Source organism: Struthio camelus, chromosome 22, assembly GCF_040807025.1.
Source record: "Struthio camelus isolate bStrCam1 chromosome 22, bStrCam1.hap1, whole genome shotgun sequence".
In the NCBI taxonomy this organism is placed as follows: Eukaryota; Metazoa; Chordata; class Aves; order Struthioniformes; family Struthionidae; genus Struthio; species Struthio camelus.
Window position 1 is genome coordinate 5,405,519 of NC_090963.1, and position 23,735 is coordinate 5,429,253.

At 42.3% G+C, this 23,735-nt stretch overlaps 1 protein-coding gene across 1 annotated transcript in view; it reads left to right on the plus strand.

The window, feature by feature from the left end:
- Positions 1 to 2,426: 2,426 nt before the first annotated feature.
- Positions 2,427 to 23,735, plus strand: part of B3GAT1 (beta-1,3-glucuronyltransferase 1) — a 90,011-nt gene continuing 68,702 nt past the window's right edge. The window contains exons 1-5 of the mRNA XM_068916888.1: positions 2,427 to 2,650; positions 10,028 to 10,087; positions 10,662 to 10,781; positions 12,281 to 12,414; positions 18,131 to 18,202. The gene's annotated coding sequence lies outside the window, so the exon portion shown is untranslated. The remainder of the gene's footprint in view (positions 2,651 to 10,027; positions 10,088 to 10,661; positions 10,782 to 12,280; positions 12,415 to 18,130; positions 18,203 to 23,735) is intronic.

The following is a 23,735-nucleotide window of genomic DNA, read 5'->3' on the forward strand; positions in this document are numbered from 1 at the left end:
TATTTTTAATGGAAGACTCAGTTTCCCTAAAATAACTTCTTTATTTTCTCCTGCTGGGACTGGAGAAGTTAATTTCCAAATCTGGAAAAAGAAAAGAGAGGGAAGTTGGTTAGGTCAGCATGTCAAGTGTGGGAGGACTGTTTAAACTGTCAACATGTGAATAGAGTTAGCTTAGAGACAACGGAAGGTCCATGACCATTAACTTTAAAGGGTCATCAGCCAAGCGAGGCAGGACATGCAACAACACTGATAGTGCAACTGAAAACAGAGAGCTAAGATGAGAGCAAACTGTTACAATCTTCTTAGATTGGTCAATGAAGCAGGGTTTTGGACTGAAGTGAAGTTTTTTTTTTTTTTTTGAGCATAAACTCTTATTTCTTCAACAAGATCTAACTGAAAAACCAGAAGTTAGGTGAAGAACGTTCTTGTAGGTTTTGCTTTTATGTTCCAATCTGAGGATCCTAAATATTGTATTCTTGATGGTCAGTACATGCTTTCTTTTTTGGAAGGGACTGTCCAGTGTTATGGCAGATAACTGCTGCTGCCTAGTTCCCAGGAGAGTAAGTAGCCAGCAGGGAGTGAATCCTTTTGGGACAGGCTAAAGGAGCAGCTGTACTGAAGAGAGGCACAGAAGCCAGGAAAGCTACTCTTACAGAAACATCATCTATATGAAAAGAAGAAGCTGAAGTCTTAGTGCTAAGGGAATACTCCAAAGGAAACTGAAAAGAGTTAGAGTAGAGACCCACTGTACACACACACTTTAGCTGCTTTCACAGCTGTGGACATGTTTTGCTAGTATTCTATGCAGCTCATGTATTTCAAATACCCTTCCCTTCACTGAGACACAAGTATACGTCCATTGATTCTTCCTATTTCCATATACTATAGATGGGATCCTCAATTGCTGATGGTAATGCTGATTTGCCATTTACCGTAGTTGGTAGACTGGAGGCTTTCCCAGGGTCCTCCTCCCCTTTAGGAATTTAACAAATAAATCACTGCTATGGAGCACAGTTGAGTAGCGCAGTGTTCTGAAGATAAACTCGTTGCCGTTGTACTACTGACAGGGATGCTCACTGGCTAGCAGTGATCATAAACTGTATGCATAGGAAACATAGGCCCCTCTGTAGCAGGGTACTCATGTACATGCCTGACCTTAAGCATGGCTCCTGTTTTACAAAAGTAAAATGAAGAATCAAGATTGTTCAGTTATTCTCATTTTTAGCCTATTTCTATGCATGCTGGATCTAGCTGTGACCACAGTGCTAAAACGGCATTGGAGTTCTTGCTTTCAGAAGGTCACAGGACCAGTATCAGGAACTCCAGGGGCCCAGTTTGTTGTGAAACTGATGATTAGCTAAAGTGAACTTGCAGATTTCCTGAGTTTCAATCCCGCTTATCAAATCATGGGCCAAAACAGGACAAGTGGAAGAAACTCTCTAAATGAAGTTGCTGCAAGAGGACAGTGACAAGCTGTACTTCGAGAATTCTATGGAAGCATAAGGTGAGACTGGCAGTGCAAAAACTCAAATGGCACCGAGTCTTGGTGAGCAGGTCTATTGTTATTGTAATGCATTAAGTCACTGGACCTTCTTCTTCCATTCAGCAATGAACCGAGGAGATATGCTTACATCACAGCTCACAAAGAACAGGAAAAGGAAAAGCTCACAAGAACAGGAAGTATATGGTTCTCATCCAGTTTAGGAAAGTAATTTGCATAATGATTTTCTGTGGATGGGATCCAGCTCTTGTCTTGCTCCTCATTTGGTGGTTCCTTGAGCTCTCTCCTTCCTGAAGAGAAACTCAGTTCACTTAGTTATCCAACAGCTATCACTTGGCTCCAGTCTGGGTTTATACAGAATTGGAACCTGGTGATCTCTAGCTTGGAGCAGGTGACAGTTGTGAGTCCAAGAATCTGTATTTAATTCTAATCTCTTTTGCATTCAACCTGTGACAAAGTCCATTGGCTTCCAAAGGTCAGAATCCTGCCCTGTTTGTGTAGTAAGAGAGAGGGGCCATGGAATTTTCATACCATTAGGAACTAGCAGAGCTGAGAAAAGAGAACAATTTGTTTAAAAGAAAAAGAAAAAGTGTTTGGGAGCGCTGATGGTGCTTAAATCTGAGCAGAAAGTGCAGTATAAACATTAGCTGTTGTGCAGTAGGCTGAATCATTTGAAATCTCAAACAGATTTAAAAATTGTTTTTATTAAGACCTAGCAGTTCCCCTTTCAGCCTTTTTATTGTTGATTTTAAATTCTAATGCACAGAGAGGACAAAGTAGGTGACTTAAACCTGCCACTGCCCATTGAACTCTGACTTTACACAGCAAATGCTTTGTGGTATGTAGGGCGCCCTGTTCCCAGAAAGCTTTGAACTCTGAGTCAGGGAGCAGAAGGAGTTTCTGCACTCTGATCCATGAGGGGTCTGTGCTGTGTTTGTTCACTCCGTAGAAATAAACAGCTGTGTACTGAGGACAGAAAATTTAAGGGCAGCACCATGCTGGTAGCGTAACTGGCTTAAGACTCCTGCAGACTTGGCCAGGCTTGTTTAGGAAATCTACTCTCTATTCCCTCTGCACAGCCATGCCAGTTTGACTGCTCGAATCTGAAACCTGCTAAGTTTTGGATGGAGGCTGCAAGTTAAAACCTAGGTATGTAGGATGCTACAGTTGTTACTGTAACAGCTGTAGCAAAGGGCCTTGTGCTGGTAAGGCTATGGGCATGCTTATTTTGCAGGACTCTCTAGATTTGAATGCTACATCCCTTCCCCAGCCATTTGTAACGCATATCTCTACCAAAGATTACTGTCTGCCTGTCTGTGGGAGGAATGTTTCACGGGAGCGCTCTGTAAGCTGCTTCCATCAGACTCAGCCAGGTTAGTGCAAACGTATTATTTATGCCCTTTGAGCTAAGCTGACCGATTATGACTGAAGTGGATCAACGAATGCTCTCAAGAAGCAATCTTTCTGCAGAGCTGCAGGGACAGTAATTTCTGACAGAAGGGCAATAACAGTGCTGTGAGGTAAGGAGACAACATCTTAAATTTCTCCAGCTGGTGCTTAGAAGGGCCAGCTTCTGGAAAAGACATTCCGGCAAGGATGTCAGGCTGTAAGCTGAGGTTCTGCTGAGGCACATCCAGGGCCTTCTTCTGTGGTATCAATAGAGGTCCCATAGCAGATTTTGTAGGCCTTGCTTTGTGAATTGCTGCCATTTCAGATAGGTTTCCTGTGGTGAATTCAAGTAGATAGGTGAATCTTTTTCACTTGGCCTTGCCTGTTTTGTAATATCACCTCATGCTGCTTACCAGCAGGCTGCAGGCTGCCTCGGAAGCGGTTCCGCTTTAGCAGTGGGTTAAATGATACCTGGTTTGTAAAGTTCTTTGGAAGGCAGATGATGCCAGTGGCAGACTCTCTGCTCCTCCTCACCGTTCTTCTTACCCTGTTGCTTTCTGTTTGACTCGGGAATTTTCCAGCACTGAAAACACAACACTGAGTCAGATCTTTCTCCCTCCAACAGAAGCGTGTTAATATTCCTCTTTCATCAGCTCTATCCCTATTATCAGAATAATTCAGTTAGGGGTTAGAGCCCCACTATCATTTTCTAATTTTCCATTTCTTGAACTCTTCTACCCCACTTTATCCCTTTTTTCCTTTTTTTCTAAACTTCAAAAAAATCAGGACACGTTGCTGAGCTTTGGAGTCAGGGTCCCTGGTGGATTACTAACACCAATAATGAAGAGGACAACTTTATGAGGACAAGGAGTTTGTTAAACTCATTAATTTTGTTCCTAATAGGGAATTAACGTGCAGAAAGCCAATGCAAGCCTAGCAGTAATTGCTTTTTGGGTTTTAAACGCTAAGTGGAAAAGTTAAAAGTCACTTCCAGCAGCTGCTTCCTTTCTCTGCTCCCTCACTCTGCCCTTCCCTCTCTTCCTCTTCCTCTCTCTTATTTTTATTTCACAAAAATTGAGGATTTTTTGTTTGTTTGTTCCTGTTCTTCATTATGAGTCATTATATGTCAACATTGCAAGACTTTGGTCATATTTCATTACTTTCCCATTATGTTCTCATAATTCTTTCTCCCAATATTAATGTACAGAGGCAGAGCAAAGAAGAGAATTCAAGCAGCTCAGGTTTATAGTGATGCCTCAGCTCTTGTTGGAGTTAATGAGCAGCCATATTTCTGGCTGCTTCTGGCCTTTGAGCAAGCAGATGCAGCTTATTTTCCCACTTTCCTCCCATCGAACACACCACTTCCTTCAGCAATGGGGTGTCCTGCAATTCAAGAGTAATGCCAATGGAAAATGTAAATATCATTTCGTGCTGCCTTTGAACTTTGAAAGAACAGCTCTTTCTCCCGTAGCATGTCAGAATGTGGGAGGGGGGAGGATTAAACCGACTGAAGGGCAGTGCTGATCAGCCCGAAAGCTTTCTTAACATTGTCTGGCATTGTTGTCTTTCTACTCTTGGAAAAGAGCGTCGTATGCTATTTATGCTGTGAGGAGAAAACCTGCCGGGTGAAACTTGCTGCTGTTGCAATGCTGAAACCCCGGACCAAACTCCAGGCTGTCTGTTAGGCTTGATAACACTGTCATAGGCACAACTCAGTCCTGTATTGAGCCCAAAAGTTCGTAGTCTTTATGGCCCAACTCAGCTAAGTTTTATGTAGAAGAAGTTTTGCAGTTTGGTTGTCAACATTTCACATGCACACATACGCAAATGCACATAGTCAGCTTCAGCTTTGCTTGAAGACAGAATGGGAATTGTATGAAAAGGTCAGAGACAGGCATCACACTTCAGTTTAGAGAGAGGAAGGAGCGAGTTAGAAGTTCAGAGTTTTATCAGGTTTTTTTCAGTTTTTATTGTTGCAATAAATTTTTATCAATTATCCAAATGCAGGTGCAATCTGGAAAACAATATGCAAGTTTCAGAGCCTTATAGGAGAACTGGAAACTTCAGAGCCAGCTTTAGAGTGCCTTTCTTCCAGGGTGCTAAGTTAAAAACATCTTATGAGGAGATGATTTTGAGAAAGTCTTGAGAGCTGCTCTGTCAGACTCCCTCTCTTCCTGGGAGTCTCAACTTGGGCTTATCCTTTTAGTGGTCTGGACCAGAATATTAAGTCCTGAGAGCCAGTTCTGGATGCAGACCTCATAACTCATCCCAACTGTACCAAAATATAGGAAAAATTAGTTATCATCCTTATCATTAGTGATCATTAGTTTTTCTTCTATTCCTCTTGCCTTCTTTATTATATCTTCAGTGTGTGTATGGCTTCATTTTAATTCTGGTCAAAGCAAATGACATTTTAGTTTTTTATAGGATGGCTTATTGTCACTTGGGCTTTAATTAATGAAAAAAATAATTGAAAAGAAAGAGATTTAACCCTGGCTGGCATTTTTGATAGCTAAGAGCCATAGCTATCAGACTGTAGCCATTTCAGAACGTATTTTATTTGTCCAAGCAGGACAGGGACATAACAGTTTCTGGTCCTAGGCCTGTGCAAAGGCCTAATTGTTTGCTTACTGGCTGAAAAAAGATTTGAAAGGAAAAATAATCTGATGATGATCACAGTCCATGTTTTTCTACCCTTTTTCCGAAATCAAAATTAAATATGGCAGAAGTATGCCTCTTGTTTATTCTGTTTCTCTGTGTGCCATCACAGACCTTCTCTGTTGCTTTGCTGTATGATCTCTTTGTCTGCTATTCACTCTGTTTGATATTCAAGAGTGAGGAGATAGGTATATTTCCTTCTAGCAGCTTCTTCCGCTCTTGACACATTTGCATGTATCCTCATCTGCCCCTTGACGGCTACAGTTCTCCTCCCTTTCTGCTCTCTGGCACTTTCTCATGATTGCAGAGTGCCAGGGCTAAGAAGAAAAGCATATTGCTATCAGCAGACATGCTCCTCAACCCCCACCTTCCAGTCAGACAGGAAGGATGGGGATCTCCTTTCCTTCCTTTGAAAATGTTAAATTCTGTTCCATATCACCAGAGATTTGTGCATGCTATAATTAATAGATGCTTTGAAGAACTCCCTGTCTTCTGTTCCCCCTCCTTTCATGCTCTGCTCCCGCCAGCATTAGCTGGCAAGCCAGGAAGACTTTCATTTCTATTTGGCGACGAGGATTGCATTTCTGTCCAGGTGGCTGCCTCATTGTCAGGAGTCATGTATGCCTCTGCCACAGGCAACCTGGCAGCCAGAGAATATGGTTATCAAGCTGCCTTTCTAACCCCTGCTGTGTAGTTGCTCTGTGAATTGCACAGGGATCTCATCTTCCTGCAGGGCTATGCCTCTCACAGACAGACCAGGACTTGGCAACATCCCGCAGTGTCCTGGAGGCCCACAAAATAGCATGGGCACATGTACCAGCACCTCTTTTGTTCTATGAGAATGCATATAGTCCCCACTCCAAGGCCACTTATGCTCTGATGCGAGTCAAACCCGTTGAGCTTGCCAGGGATCCAGCCTATCTCCCATGGAGCAGAGCTGTGTCTCCCAGCCTTTCTGCACTGCCTCGCTGCCCCACTTGGCTGTGGGGAGAGCATCGTCTGCTCCCGCTCATGGGGGTGATGCCATGGCTGTGCTCCATAGCATGACCGCAAGGCACTTGGCAGCCAGAGAAGCAGCATGCCTCTCAGTGCTTGGACACGGCCCCAGTATGTACCAGGGCCTAATTGGCACAACTGATCCTTGAATGCTAATCAGGTTCCTTATTAGTATCATCTAGGAAAGGCGCAGGGGACGGAGTGGGCCTAGTAGCAAACTGAAGCATAAGGAGTGCTACACGAGTCCTAAGCAAACTCCCCTGCTTTTTTAAAGTGCTTTTTTGCACTTTAAACATCTTGAGCAAACTCTTGGCAATAGCATCCTCTCCTTCCCTCCCTCCATGGGCTCCATCTTCTGAGCGCAGCATGGGTGAAGATGAACAGCAAGCAGATGTTTAGATTTCATGCTGCACCTCTCTTCCTCTCTTCACTCCCCATCTGCTGGTCCTGGAAGATTTTTCACCCTTAAGTGCAATGGGGAATCCTAGTGCACAGCCTCTGCTAAGGCAGAAAAACTGTCCTGTGAATATAGGGGGAAAGCCGATGGATGAGGGCTGGTGTGAGGGCAGGATGCTGGAGAGATGCACTCCTTGCTTGGGTGAGGCAATTTTGAGCGCCTCCAACATTGTCCTTAGCGGTGGGGTAGGCCAAGGACTGCTAACTAGAGCTTTGGCAGTTCTGTATGACTTAATGTGACTGCCAGTCTGTGACCCCCAGTGCTGAGGCTGCTACTGAGGATCACAATCCTGGTGCCTGATTGTCTGCCCTCTTGTTACATCTAAGGCTGAGAAGAAGATGCTTTTGGTTAGCTTTCTGAGATTCCTATGCCCTCGTGTATCAGGAGTTAAAATCATGGCCCTAATGTCCTGACATAACACCTACCACATTTAAATGCTTACTTTTGTTTGTGCAGGAAAGGAAGGAAGTGGAATCCTAACCTATATAAACAGGCTTGTAAAGTGCAGCTCTAGTAGTGCAAAGCAATATTCTAGCAATAGATGCAATCAATGCTTTGCATATATTAGGGATGAGGTGATAAAACAGGCATTTAGATAGCCTGAAATTCCCAGTATATTTTACTAGGATGCAGCTACTAAAGAGGAATCTGAAAATGGAGTGCATTTTTCCAGCTAGCAGATAGCACAGTCCTGGGATGATATAAAGCCATGGGCATGATTTCTGTTCAGTCTGGGCATGCATTTCTTACAGAAAGGTTCTCCCTCACTGGAAACATTTTCTCTAATTGTGATTCCTCTCAGCAATTTCTCTGTGACCTTTGAGTTTAGAAAGCCCTTAAATACCAAAAAGAAGGAAAGCGAAATATTTGTGGTGATAAATTTTCACCCTTGCTGGCAAGTCGGCGTGCTGTATTTTTGTGACGTTGTCAAATTATAACAGATCAAAAATGGACCTTGTTTCCAAAGGCTTTGACTACCCAGCAGGTGCCTGTGCAGTAGGCCACATTTTGTCTCCAGAATGTAATAAAATTACACAACAATTATAGTGGTTACATGTCTTGTTTATATGCTTTATTTTATACATTTCAGAGGGATGAAAATGAGAATCAAAACATCGATATTTTTGCAAAACTGACCCAAATTGCCAGCAGTATCAGAAATTAGAGTATGTGTTAACAGAGTGTATGGCAGTCAGAAAGCCTTGCTTCAGGTCTGACAGACAAGTGAGGGCTTGAGTAGCTAAAAGCGTAGACACACTGTTTTTCTAAACAGCTCCCAGTTATACAGCTCTGCATAGTGGCACCTGGGACTTTGCAACCTAAATGTGGGAACATGGACTCAGAAAATCCTGTGATTCAGCAAGCAGTGTCCTGTATGGAAGTACACCCTGACTAGCACCCTAATTTTCCATTAGCAGGTGCCATGCTTCCTGGAAGCACCCTTCTGCATGTGAGTTAAAGGATCAGCTTTGTTCAGTTTGCAGGCCACAGAGATCGGGGTCTTTGATGCAGTCCTTATGGACTGAGAACATACCACATCCTCCTTCACAGAGCACAGCAGGAGTCAAACAGGAAGAAAATATCTCCTTTCCTTGCGTCTTTGTATCTTTCAGGCAGCCCTTGGCCCAAACACTGTCTCTTCACTGTCTCTCAGATCCATGCTACTGGAGCTATTTCTGCCTCTGCGCAGCTTTCTCTTCTCTGGGCTTCCTTAGCCTTCTTGCTACAAACATACAAGCCATCACAAAAAATAGCTGTCTACATGTCTTCTTCTGGGAGTAGCTTGCATGGGCATGTATTTTTTGTGGTAATTTGTCTGTTTTACGGATGAAACACGCTCTTGTTGCAGTTTTCTGATTCCACATATATCTGCATAGTGGATAGGAAAGGAGGTGTGAATACAACGGTACGTGAACATGTTCGGTACATGGATTTTGTAGGAGTGTGAATGTGAATATACATTATATTTGTATGCATGTGTGCACCTGTCTTTAGATGCCTCTTAGTCTGTGCCATGCACAGCGTATGACAATACGGTGATTTTTTTATGTATCTATCATGTGATGCATTTCAGTTCAACTTCAATATGGTTTATTCTTCATGTGAATTCCTGTTTTAAACAACCTTCCTTTCCTTCTACTGGCTTGTTGTTTTAAACCCTACCTCTCTGTGAACTATGAAGGATGGGTAAACAGGGAGTGAGAGAATGGAGTGAGGCAGCTGGGAGATTATTAATATTGAAAATATCAGCAAGCGTCAGCCCTTTGATCACAAAGCATGTTTACAAAAGGACCTTTCCACTGCATGAGGATGCTTGCACGTTCCACCAAGCTAGTTAGCATTCAGTGCATGCCATAGCATCTGGTTCTGTCTCTCCTTCGGTCTGTCCAGAGAGAGACTGAAAAATGAGCTGACAGGTAGATAAATAAAGAGGGAAAACTGGACTATCGTCAGAGGCAGATGCAGGTTTATGTAGTTATGCAACTTGACAGGAGGCGGGGGGGAGGGGGGATAAGTCACGTTTGCAAACTGTGTGTGCAGGCAGTGCAATTGCACTGGAGCCTCTGTCCAAAGGGTCTGGGCAGCTGGCTGAGAAGACAGAGAAAGGAGAGAGGAGAGGGGGGACAAGCAGTGCCAGTTAGCTAGATCTGCTGTCCAGTTTCAGCCCTTGTGCCAGGGCTGGTGCCAGCTGTGCTACATCACTGCTGCTGAGTAGGTGTGCTCCCCTAGGCAGTGATCTGTTTGTGCTGATGCTCATTGTGGCCTCTGGGCACTTTCAAAACAGAAAGAGTCAATAGCACAGTTCTGGTCTGTGATGCATCCTCAAGCACCATCCTGAACCTTCTTCTAAAACCATCTCCCTGGAGAAGGGTTTGAATCACTGCAAATCGAGAATGGGAAAAGAACTGTAGGATCACCCAGTCTCGTCACACCCCCACTCTGGTCTGCAAACAATAATGCAATTTCCATTTCTTCCCACTGGAGGCTAGTGTAAGAATCTGATGGCTTTTTTCTCTTTAACCCAGGAATCAGCAATATTCTGCAAGATAGTGGATCCACTTGAACATTTCACAGCCTTATGCCAGGTATGTTTTTTCTTGTATGGCAGGGTATGTTGTGACTGGTATAAAAACATCTGTAACAAGGGATGGCAATGTGGAACGTTTGTTCCCTGACTAAGGCTGCCGGATGCTAATCACAGTGTAAATACTAATAATTAATAATAATAATAATGTATGAGTAGCTGTCTGAAACTCTCCTTTGCTCAGTGCCATCCACATTGGCAGGCAGCAGCAGGAGATGGTTCAGTATTTCATAAACAGCATTTGTAAGCTTTTGTTCGGATTCAGGACAGCTGTTCAGTTCAGCCATGTTTGTGTCCCTCTTTATTCACTGTTGGCTAATACGCAGGTGGAATCTGGCCATTTGGGGAAAAGGAGTTCTTTGTGGGTGAAATTTTCTCTTTATTGATAGAGCAATGTATGGCTCTGTTTAGAGTGCATTTAGAAGGACAGTTGTGGGTATGAGAAAAGACCTTGAATCATAAGCTTTATACTAAACCTCTGTAGAAGGTGAATTTCATTCCTTTTCCAGGGTGCTCATCGATGCATGCGTTTCCAGCACTGGGATCTAAATTGCACATTCCCATCATCCTTGCAGATTAAACCATATTTAGAAGTCACTGAATTCCTGATGTTTTTAGAGGAAAATATCCCTGGGAGGAAAACCCTCTGAGATTTCATTGAAGTAATCTACACTCTGAAGTGATGGGAGCAGAAGGTAAGGAGGAGGACAATACCCCTGTCTCAGAAACCGTTAATCTCCAGCTCTCTCTTGCCACGTAGAGGAGAAGGTTTCTGTGTTTTAGCTTCTGAATCTCTCTGCATCCGTCCCTCCTACACACATGAGATATTTTTTATAGATTTAACCCCCCTGTCCCTGTCTTTTCCTCACACACACAAGCTGCATTGTATAGGTTTAGGTTCTGTATCTCTCTCTCACAAACGCCCATAATCCTATACGGAAAGGCACGCACAAGCTGTTTTTATAGATTTAGCTCCTGTGTCTCTCTCCCACACAGTGGAGAAGGTTCCTATAGCTCTAGCTCCTGTGCACATGCATAAATAGTCTCTCACATACACACATACATGAAAACATGTTTCTATAGCTTTATTTCCTGTATCACACAGATTTTGCGCCTTATAAAAGTTAAGTGGGGTTTTTCTGCCTAGCTTTACATTACTAAAAGTAAGATTAAAAGAATAGAATTCTTTTCTGCGCTAAACCACAATTTAGCTTTATGAGACTGAAATGCTTTAGTTAACTAAAAGTACTGTACGTAGTAGAGGTATATCAAGGTGAAATGTAATGCCTGTGATATGCAAGAGATCATCGTAGATAATCAGCTAGTTCCCTCTTGCCTTCAGAGAAAGGTTTTGGGTTTTTTTGTACTGTTTAATTCTGCAAGAAAAAATGCCAAACCACTAGAAAAATGTATGCTAATAGTATTTGGTTTTCTGCTTTCCAAAACTGGAAAATGATGCTGGGAGCCAAACAAGTTTGTAAAAACAAAGGAAAGCTCATTTTTGAACTACAGATAATATTTTGATTTGCAGCAACTTTATTCTTTTCAGGCTTTTCAGTTTTTATTAGACGAAAATAAGCAAACAAGCAAGAGAAGTATTCACAGGAAATTTAGGGGGAAGAATTTTCCTCTCGAGATGTTTGCCAAAAAATAATTAGCTCTTTTTTTTGCCAGCTTGTCTATAGACTTTTGATTCGGTACTACATGTTTTTGTACTTCTAGTAATGACCTGTTGTAGTATGAATCTGAAGTATTTTAATGTTACATCTCACAACTGCATTTAGTATTGGCCCCCTTAGGCCAGCAACGGCCTTACTGAAAAGGAGAGGAGTTTTTAGTGGGAGGTGTTTACTGTTGCTGAATGGATGGGCATGAGTTAACTGTAAATTTCCTCAAGGATGAATATTACTCTAGCAGCATTTTTAGCATACTTTCCTGACAGAAAACTGAGAGCTGAATAAGTGGCAATGTTCTGATGTCTTTTAAAATATTCTTAGGGCTGTCTCTAGTCACACTGTTTATACAGTTTAAGGTGTTAAGTATAACAGTTACTGTTATGTCAAGATAAGACACAATGAAATGTTTTCTGTAGCTGGTGAGGGTTATTTCTGCATATCAAATTATTTCATGCTACTGGGTTTTCAAGTGGACTCTAATTAAATTAACCAGCTTTTTTTTCCCTTTATCACCACAGGCAGATCGAGATTGTGTTGCAACTATGGAGTAAGATCTATATTTATAGTGTGAAGAGAATTTGTACAGAAGCCACAGTTGTCTCTCTGCCTGGCGTGACATATCTGTTCTGCAATAATGTTGTGTAACCTTCTGGTAAGTAAAGCCAGGTGCAAAATATTTACCAGCATTGTAAAGCCAGAGCTACAGGTCTCCCTTCTTTTGTGCCTCAAATATAGAAGCTGAGGCTGAAAAGCCCCTTTATTCTACTATGATGATGGTTAGAAATTGAAAGCTGAAATTTGCAGCTACCGACATGAATGCAGGAGCTAGGACTTGAAAAGAAATATCCGATATCTTTGATTGTACCAGAAGAATACACAAGAAATATAGTACTAGGTAGTATTTGCTGTAGAATTCCAATTCCACTTTGGCTTTCATTTGCGATCTTATATGGTTGTATCTGAGCATCTTATAATCTTTCATGTATCTGTCCTCAGAACATCCATATGAAGAATTGCTGTCCTATTTCCCCAGGAGTCGCAATAAAGATTGGCAAAAGAAGTTCATAACTTCTCCAGTATCAGCCCCTCAACAATTCACTATCAACAGAGGTTACAGTGGAAAATTGGTTTCCCCTAGCACAAAAACAATGTGATTGGAGGCATTCAGTATTTTTGAAAGATGCTCTTTTTTTACAGGGCTTGACTAGAGAGTTGTAAAATCTGAGTTAAGTTTGTAAAATCTGTTGTAAAATCTGAGTTCAGTTTTGGCTCTGCCAGAGATTTCCTTAACTGTGCGTTCCTGAAAAAAGCAGGTGTTCCTCTGCCTCAGTTTTTCCATGTGTGAAATGCGCAGCTCTATCTGATTAAGCACTCTCATTAGTGGTCCAGATGTACTGGGATATTCAGGGACAGAAACCTTATCAGTTCATAATTGCTTGAATTCCAGCAGTGCTTTGCAGATAGGATTCAGACATACAAATGCTGACCTGGGAAGCTTGCCTATTCCTCTGGAGCCTGTCACTGCACTTCCTCATTTCCATAATCAATACAATTTATGCCCAAAATAATCAAGGAATAGCCATCAGGAGCCTGAGAGCTGTGTGCCTAGTCCTTGGCCCCAATTCTGATCACATTTTTCTCTACAGCTTGCACTACAGCTTGAATTAGTATAACAATTTCTAGAAGCTGAACAAAATAAAGTGAAAAAAAATCAATTTCAAAGTTAAAGGTGCACTCTCCTTTGAGGTTTCCAAAACAGCTGCGCTTAGGCAGACAGTTGGTGTTGGCCTCTGTGGCCTATGCCTTTATTAAAAAATATTTTGTGGGAATTTTTTAATGTATAAAAAATAAAATGACTCTAAATGCAGAACCCAGCTTTTTGGTGACTTTCTGGTGATAACGATTCAGATTAAGGAGAAATTAAAATTTGCCATGGAATCTGTTGTAGCAAACAAATGATCATGTTAAAATGTGCCCTTTTTTTGCCTTTCCAGTTTTCCTTTTAAAAACCGTGGGTTTGCCTGTCTGCCAATTTCTCATTGAATTGCTCAGTGAACAACTGGCTGGTCAGCTCTCCCATCATCTTTTAACGGCCGGGGAGGACTGTGCACCAAAAACTTTCCATAGCTGCGTAAGCAGTGTAATGATTTGTGCACACACAGAAGATCTGATGCTTCCCAGCAGCACCAGATTCTCTCTCTGCGTGCAGATCAGCTAAATTATCCATGTGCCGTCCAAAAGTCTGCATCCTGCTCCCTGATTGGATCCAAGGAGTACTTGGCAAAGAAGGCTGCTGAGGGTGGCTGCTACCTCTCACTCATCTAACCAGACACATGCTCATTATGCAGCAGGAAAGGTACTCTGAGGAAAGATTGTGGTTCACCGTGACAGTTCATTTACCCTCATACCTGAGGGATCATTTAGAAAGACGGCCATCAGAAGCAGGCTTTGTGCCCAGAAAATTGTCTCTCTATGATATATGGCCTGCATTCAGAGGTGGAACATCTCTGCCTCAGGGAAGGGATTTCTTGGAAGAAGGAAACAGCTCTACTTTAAAATCATTTTAGGGTTGGCCCACAAAAAGACTTAGAGATCACTATGTCTGATCTTCATGTGGCTGATCCTTGGGAGCCCTTGTTCTTCTAAGTGACTTGCCCAAGGTCGCACATCAACTTGATGCAAATCTTGAAAGTAGGAGCCATATGTCCTTGACAATTAGCTACCGTAACTATTAGACAGAGCCACTACTGTGGTTTGAAAAAGCCAAGTATGCTGAGCAGTGATTCTGGCACTGTGCTCCTGAGGCAGCCTCCCCTGTGCTTTCTATTTGGCACTAACGATATGTGGGCAGAGATGTGAGAGAGCAGCTGGGCAAGAAGGTGGAGGCACTAGCTCTCCTTTTAACATATGGAGACGAGGATACTTCCAGACAGCCATATGAGCTTTCCAAAAAGGAGATTCACGGTCATGTTTGACTGATGATTTCCATCCAGAGAGGTCTGGGACATTTTTCAAACGCTGCCTAGATAAGCAGTAAATGAAAATCCAGTTAAGAATGAGAAGACAGAGGGAAATGAGGCCAGGTGTGAAAAGTGGTTACCTAGGTCTGTTCAGACTTGATACTCTGCCCGTCACACTTCATCTGATTGCAGGCTGTGAAAACAGTGTGCTTGTGCTCAGGGGCCTCAAGGTAGCAGCACTGTTGCATGTCTGAGGCAAGCGGACATCTGAGCAGTAGCAGGCAAAGTACTTTCGAAAGAACATCTCTCCCGCCTCATACCGTTCATCATAGAGCCATTACTGACCTCCCTTTTAATGTTATTTTCCTTGCTGTGCATCCACAGGAACTCGACGGGCTTGACATTTCCTTCTCTAATATTGTGAATCCAGTTTCATTATTCTTAGTGTTATTCATTCTGATATTAATTTATATCACAGTTGTGCTTAGAAGCCACCCATAGCTTCCTGGGTTTTTTTGTGCACACCCAATAAATAACAGCAGCTTTCCAAAAAGCAGGCAGCCCTGCTAATTAAGGTGAAGCAGGTCATCATTGCAGGGTCTTGTATCTTTCTCGCAGTCTGGTCTGAGTAACAGACTTCTTGTGTCCAGTCCTGGCCCCACTGAAATCAGCAGGAACTTTGGCACAGACATCAGCTGGACAAGGATTTCATCTCTAATGTACTGAGTGTTATCCAGGGCAGTTAATGACCCCTGGGTTTCATCTTTGTTCAGAAGGTCTGAATTTATGTATTTGTTTATTTATTTTGGTTTCTGCTAATGAACGGGTGGCCCCTGATTCCTGACTCCTCTTTGTAATAAAGCCGTTTCCAAATATGCTGCAGAACTGTTTACTAAACACAGTTTACCAAGCTTTTGGAATAAAAACTACTTAAGATGTCCAAGAGCTCCGGCTGGTGATATGCCTCATACAATCTGCTGCTCAGTAATGGATTATAATTCCAAACACGACACTACTTATTCCACTTTGTGGAGTCTAATTAACTGTCAGAAATGCATTGTTGAAGGGATGATGGATTATACCAAAGAAAACATTAATGAAGCTCATTCCAGTCAGCCCACGTGAAGACCACAGCTTATGTCACTGGCTGCAGGGAGAGTCAGAGCCTCAAAGCAGGGAGAACCTCGACTGCCTATCAATCTCACCCAATTAAGGGTCTATCAGATGCACTCTTTTCTTTCGCTGCCATGAGTGGAGTGATTTTAGGTTTACTGCACAAACAGAAAATGAGTGATGACTATCCAGTAGTCACAGAATGACTTTATCATTCCTGACCTGACGGTGCTGCATACTAGCAGAGCAGGTGTAATGTGGCCCAGACGAGAGAAGGAACCGTGTTTGGCAGTGCACACTTCCTAGAAGGTCAGGGTCTGCCTCCTTTTGCATGGTTTGGGGACAGCTGAAAAATCTTGAGCTCTGAAGTGCAGAGCATTTGTCTTTGCCACATTGCCATGTGCAACCTCCCACCTCAGGTGAATTATATGCTACACAGTGACATCCAGCTCTGAGATTCTGATTGTGATCTGATGGATGCGTCTTCTCCTCCTGACCGTGGCTTGAAGGCAGCTGCCTCCAGTCATGGAGCAGTAGGCTGATCCCGGTGTCTCTGTCCTGCACAAGAACTGTCTGTGTGCAAAAATCTTGCAGGATCAGCCTTCTTCAGCCTCTCTTCCCACTGCAGCATCCCTGGCAGAAACAGTACGGGCAGCCTGGGATCTGGCAAGCTGTGCTTCCTCATACGATTTGGGAAGCTGTTTGTTTCAAGGTTGTAGCGGAGAACAGGCTTCCCAGTGGTGAGAGCTCCAATTCCCCAGCCAGCCTGCAAAGAAAGATCTTCTCAGCAGGGAACTGCTGGAAACAGGGCAGAGGGCATCCGTTCAACACTCACTACTGCTTGTCTCCTGCTGGCTGAGGCTGTGCCATCTGCTAAAGAGCACTTCTCTCCAGCCACTCTACAGCCCTCAGGTGCCAGTTCAAAGGCAACAGCAGTGAATGCAACAGCATGTAATTAAGTGGGAACGGATGCCCGTGTGGACAGGGGTGAACATAAGATGCTGGCAGAATACTTCTCACCTCGTCCTGAGCAGATGGCACCAGATTAGTCAATTTTTTTGTTACCTTTTAAATAATGAAGCAGCAACCTGGCTAAAATGGCCCCGTCTGGATCATATAATCCTAATCCTCTGCAGGGTTAAGTACAGGTTGCCTCACCACAGGTTGAGATAATAGCATGGTCCCTGGCACACAAATTGCATGGCTGGAAACAGAGTCCGTTAAGTGACTTCATTTTCACCCATGTTAATAAATCTGGGATTAGAAGTGCACACTTCTCACGGAGGACCTTTACCTGAGATGTAAATCTGTGGATGTTCCATTGCTGCATTTTTTTAAAATCATCAGAGGTTCCCTCCCCATTCATCCCTCCAAATCTGCAACTGGCTGGAAGAACGTGAAAAGAGCCTTACTCTAAATTTAGCTGAACATTGCATGTGCCTGACCTCATAGTTGGCCCTGGACTTGTAAGAGGTTAGGTCAGAGACTAGATTGCGAACTGTTCCCTCCTTCTACTCAACGGCTTGCCCAAGTTCTTAATTTAGTATAGTGGGATGTTTTGGGATTGAGTCTAACACTTGAGCCTTCCAGTTCCTCCTTCCAGTCTCTGCCTCAGTGAACAAATTCTGTGAAAGGCTGTGTGCACCGACGTGGGAAGGGCCTTAAGGGTGATGCAGTAAAGTGTAAATAAAACTGGTGGGATTAAGTAAAGCACAGAGTCTTACGCTGTCAGGAATTATATCCTATTAGACTATAGGATAATCCCAAGAGAGGTGGCAGAATGTGGCAGATGACGATTTAAACTAAACTGCATGTACTAGATTGTGAATACTGAAAGGTAAAAGTCATCAGGTAAATTAATTACAAATCTCTGATTCAGACCTGCCTTGAAATGCCTCTTACTGTCCCCGGAATTCATAGCACAAGGGCGAGGCTCTTAGCATTTTTTTGGCATCTGATTATGTCAGTTAATTTAAACCAAAGACACTGCAACACAAAAAACATTCCAGCAAACAAAAGTCTTATCTGAACAAGCCATTTTTCATCTTCTTTATGGCTGCGTTTATCAGACAATCTCTGAAATAAAGTTCACCTCACTTATATCTCATCATGAAGACTCAGTGTCTGCTAAAATGAAAGCAACTAATTTAGGTCTTTTACAGAGTGTCGCATTACTTTGCCTCATGCATCATTGAGTTAATTATTTAATGACACATAAATCCTAGCGGTTCAAAAGGTCTGGGACTGTGTTGGAACTACATTGTGAAGCTGTCTTTCATCTCTCTTTTCTCACAGAAGAGCAACCTCCACTTTCTTGTGAAGAAGGAGCTATCTCTTTGAAATACTGTTGTGGCAGCCATCAAAAAGGTGCGATATGAAATGTTTATTCACAGACAGATCCCAGTTATTAACTGAAACGAAACATATGTGATTGCCTGTTTGTTTGTTATTCCCCTGTTAAACCCTAAAGACATTTTCCTATCACTCTCTCTTATTGGATTAGCTGCTGAGTAGTATGTGTCTGTTTGATGTAGTGTGTTAGTTTCATTAGATAATATTCCTCATTAAGGAAATATTACAAACTAACTCATTTGTAAAAAGACCGAACATTTTGTTAATAATAATGCTTTGGGTTTTTTGGTACCTTTCATTTAAGAACCTTGGAGCGCTTTGCAGAACTGAATTAATTAATGATCGAGAAGTTGCATTTTCCATCGCTCGAGCGCGATCATGGTACCTTTGGGACCACAGCTTTCTGTCTGTCCTTCAAAAAGGGCTTTTGGGCCCAGCCCTGTCAGATACTGAATACTTTCATCACTGAGCTAAATAGGAACTCACTGACCCCTTCATGGGCTTGGGCATGCTGTTTTAGGTCTCACCGTAAGTGTACTGACTCTTGCCATGCCTAATCTTACCGGGGACACTTTATGAGCCATTGTCCAAGGTTCTTTCTCTGCCCAGAAATGTCTTCTTTTGTGAATGGTTTCTACTACTGTCCCTAACTGTTCGAGTGATGAAAGACTGATCCTGAAGTGGAACGGAAAGAGTTTGAATCTTTGCTCTTGAAGTAATAGTAAATGCCCAGTGCTGAGACTTCCTTTATCACCCCAGGATCCTTGGTCTGCATGCTGCTGGGCCAATAATTTCTCCTTCTGTCCCTAGGTACAAAGGCTTCCTTGCAAACTGTTTAGTTTCAATGTGCTGTGTTAAGATCTGCTTTGCTGAGTAAATGAGAAAGATCTCCAGGCAAACTGGGCCCAGGCACGCAGAGATTAGGGATGACTTCTCTTCCAGTGGCAAGAGAACATGCTCTGAGCTTGAAGCAATGTGTATCGTATCCTAGCTGTGTTTTATATCATAGCTGCCAAGCTATGGTGAAAAAGCACATATGGCTGCTATGGGCTTCCCTGAGATAATTATCTTTCATCTGATCCTGGCTCCTTCCTATTCGTAGCCATCTTGTGAATGGCTTTGAGTGCCTCTGTTTCACAAAAAGAAATGACTGTTTCTGAAAACCCTACTCTAGAGCCTAGGAACAATCATTCTTTATTGTAGACCACCAACCTTCATAATGTGTCAGTTATCTTGTGTCCATTACAATCAGCTAAAAAATCGAGCATAGATATAGCCGCTGTGGCTGGGGAAATTTGAGCACATTTGCAAACATCCCTTGTCTGCAGCTGAAACAATAGGCTGAGCACAGCTGCCTGGAAACAGCTCAGCCACCAGTGAGCAGCTGCAGCTTGTGCGATGCCTACTTTTCTGAGATGACATCTGTGAAGGTACTGTGGCAGTGCATCCAGAGAGCTTCATGTGAGGAGACTATCTTCTACGTTAGAACTGCACATAAAAGCCTAGGCACCTTTAGAAGCCACTCTGGGCACTTTAGCAAAGAGTTAAATATGTTCTGGAAATCTGCTTAGGCCATGTTGTTCTACGTTACGTGATCTTGGTAGCTCATCTGTTTTGAAGCTGCAGAAGCGCTTTAATACACAGGTTGCGTGCGGTGGAAATTGAAGATGAGATGGGAAAACAGCCAAAGAAAACAGCCAAAGTTTCCACATGAAAAGCACACAGAATTTCAAACGTCCACCCAGAACAGGATTTTTTCTATTTCAAATGCCCACCCAGAACAGGATTTTTTCTAGTGCCAAGCATGTGTTCCTCCATTGGGGTAAAACGGCTGAGACAAATGCGGGCTGGAAGAGGCTGGCCCTGATTCTGTTCTGGCTTGTATCGTCCCCATGCTGGTGTAAACATATTGCTCTGAGAAGGGTAACCCCTGCCACACCACTTCAGTGCAGCAGGGAGTCAAGCCCACTCTCCTAGAGGGCAGAGTCTCCTCAGTTCACCAACGTTTATGCAACGCCTTTTATTTAAAAGCTGTGGCAGCCTGAAAGGTCTTCTATTTAGGGACCGTTCTGCATGCACATCAGCTGGCATTTCTTTTCCCTTTTCTAACCATGCTGCAGGGGCCCTCTGCATGAAAACAGGAGCTGCATTCCTCCAGAGTTTATCACTTTGCAATGGCTACTCTCTTCTCCCCCACTGCTCATCTGAAATGAGGGCTTTTTGCAGCAGCCAGAATCACAACGTTCAGGAGAAGGCTGTGCGTGGTAAGAAAAGTCTCTTACAGCTCAAAACTGGGAAGAGGCCGTAACAATCCAAGAAGAAACGCAAAATTTTTCTAGGTCAGTTACAGCTACTTGAAAAGGGTCAAACACAGGTACTTGTGCACAAATTAATGGAAAAAAAAAATCCTTCATGGCCTATGAAAGACAGATTCCACATGTGAATCAAGAAATCCTTGAAGTGCCATCTCTAGGTGCTGGGAGAATATGTTGGGGAGAGATATGCCTGCTTATTGTTACATTTTTTCCTTCACATTTGATTTTGGCCACTCTAACAGACATGATCTTTGGCAAGGTGGATTTTTAGTGGGATTTGGTAAGGCTCTGCAGACAGACTGAACCCTTCTCCTTCTTCCACTGAAAGTGCTAGTAAATCACTCACCGTCTTCAACAGAAGTATCATGCTTTAACCCTTGCTCAAAAAGCTGAGATGCAGTGATTGCCACACCAGGACTGACTCTACACTAATACTAAAATTTTAATAGAAGTTTTAATAGAAAAAGGACCCCAGTTACTAAAGATATCAAAGAAAAAGCTTAGCTAATACAAAAGCAGTTGAGGACACACATGCCATAGTGAATATGAGCAGAAGTTAGCAAGGAGAGTGAGGACTACTCTGAAGATAATTCACATGCGTAATATAACAAGAGCTACACAGTTTTAGTGATTATTCCTACAGCACTTCTAAGGAAATACACATTTTCACCTAGTTTATTTCTGATCCCTTGTTTCAGCCACAGCCAAGATGTTCTCTTTGGTTTCTTTTCCTGAGGGAAGTGGCTGTAATTGAAAGAATAGATCCACTTTGAAAGTGAATTTTAGCTTCTCAGGTTCCCCAAACTCAGACAAGCTGTCTATGAAATAAAGCTTTTGCATCTGTCACAGAGAAGGAACTGATGGCCAAGCCAGGAGAACCACTTCCAATACATTTCAGCTGCACTTTCTAAATTAAGTGTCTTAAAGATTCAATTTAGATTCTGTCAGGCAGCTACTGGGTGTTAATTAAAGACTAGCTGATTGCGGAAAACGTATTTATGAGGATTCTAGACCTACTGATGCCTCTTGGAGAATTTTATAAAACCTTCTACTTAAAAATACCATTTTTTTTCATTGATTTTTTGCATAATCTTTTTCTCTTATTTTAAAAATATTTTCATGAAAAGAAAACTTTCTTTCTTAAAAGTTTTCCTGTCATAACTTCTAAATTCTCTACTTGATACTGAATAAGTAGGAACTCGCAGATGATAAATCATAAATTCAAATTAGAAATGTTAGACAATGGAAATGTAGAAATCTCAATTAAAAGAGACATAGTATTTTCTTCTCTTCTGTTTTGTGTGGGTCAGATGCGCATTTTGCTATGAACGTGACCAAATTTTTACTGTCAGTGTCAGCAAGTTAATATTTAAAAGTTGACATTGAGGATTAGCGATCTAACAGCTCAAAACATTTGCAAGACCTCTTTGTGGCATCCCCATGTGAAAAACTTTCGCATAAATGCAACAAGTGTATGTGGAACTCAGGCAATTTGTCTTAAGGATATAGCTCCAGTGATTGTCACTGTGATGTTTCACTGTCAATATACAGCTGAGATAACTAGATCTTCTCTTGGACCTTCTGCATAATTTCTGTCTGCGGATGCAGGGGGACCCTTTGCATGACTGCTGTCTTGCAGATGTTTCCTCGTTTCCTGTTGCACTGAATTAGTGGTATTTCTTATGCTGGACTGGTAGCTGAGATACTTGCATAATTCAGTCCTTAAGAGTCTTGTCTAAATAACACTGAATAATGTATCCCAAAAAAGACCTCAAAATTTGACACATACATAGGGAACGCAACACACTACCACCATATCAGTTAAAGCTATTAAAACCGAGGTTAGGAACACACTCCAAAAGAACAGGAATGGTACATGAATACGATTGAAGCCGAAATAGATGAAACAGAGCTCTTTTAGGCTGGTAGTTGCCCAAGAAAGCTGGATTAACAACTTTACTTTGCAAAAACCATCAAAGGTAGTGTGAGACATGATTCTATGTCACAGCAAAGGATGAATAACCTCTTCCATACATACAGGTTCCTTGGAAATCATGTTGCACTGCAGGAGGCCTGGTTCTGGGTCCACTGGAGCAATGCAACCAACTGAATCACAAAGACAACTTATGTATCATCATTTGGCTTTTATTTAATACACAATAACATTGCCTCTAAGGCTAAATTAATTGCACAATAGTACATATGAGTCACTTAATTGTAATTGTTATTACTTTAATTTCTACAATTACAGTGGATAAACAACCGTACATCATTTTTCAAGCAACGTGGCTTACATTTATAGCATGCTTTCTTTCTACCTTGTACATTTCTGCGGGCAATTCTCGAGAAAACTAAAATATAATATTCACCCTAGCAGAGGATTCTGAAGCACTGTAACATATTATGTTAACAATTTGCCCTTCAGCTGTGTTCACCCGTTCGGGTGGAACATGGTGACTGATTAACACTGTGCTGCCCCACTATGCCGCAACTCCAGCTAGTAGCTGAGGAACCGGTGTCAAAAGCTTATGCTGTCTTGTCTTCTTTAATGGCTGTACCCCAGAGAGAGATTTATAAATCCATCATGCCATCGTGTTTATAACGTTTCCACGTACTGCTTTTTTTTTAACTTGAGTGGTAAAAATACATTTTATAGATCCACTGGTCCTGAGTTCAGTTCCAGCAGATGATTGAACCAAGAGTGGTTTTTGCTCGTGACTGAAAGGGACAAGGCCTTTTCAGCAGCAGAGCTTTGGAGATGCGTCACAGCTGCTGCACACATGCAGATCTATAAGAACTTTAATTCTTGTACTCTCCATTCAAGCTATAATCCCTTTAATTACAGGCCTTTAACATTTTTCAGCAGTTCTCACTTCCCAGCAAATAGTTTGGCTAATAGTAGCTGTATTGATGGTTCCATCTACCAGAGCAGAGAAAGAACTAAAGCTCATAGATTTAAAATGAATGGAGTGTTTACCTGTACATCATTTTAATGGATGGTGAAATTCATTCTCATGATAGACCCATAAATGTCACTTTCTGTCTGCCACAGCAAAATACTTGTGTAACAAATGGCATGCTGCATTAATACCCAACAAGAGGACGTTCAAAGCAGCTTGACTTGCATTACGCAGGATAATAAAAGCTCAACCTGGGATTTTTATTTGTTCCATTGGCTCAGGGAGCAGCAGAAACACATGGGTGGAAGTATAGCAGTGAGGAAGATGAATAAC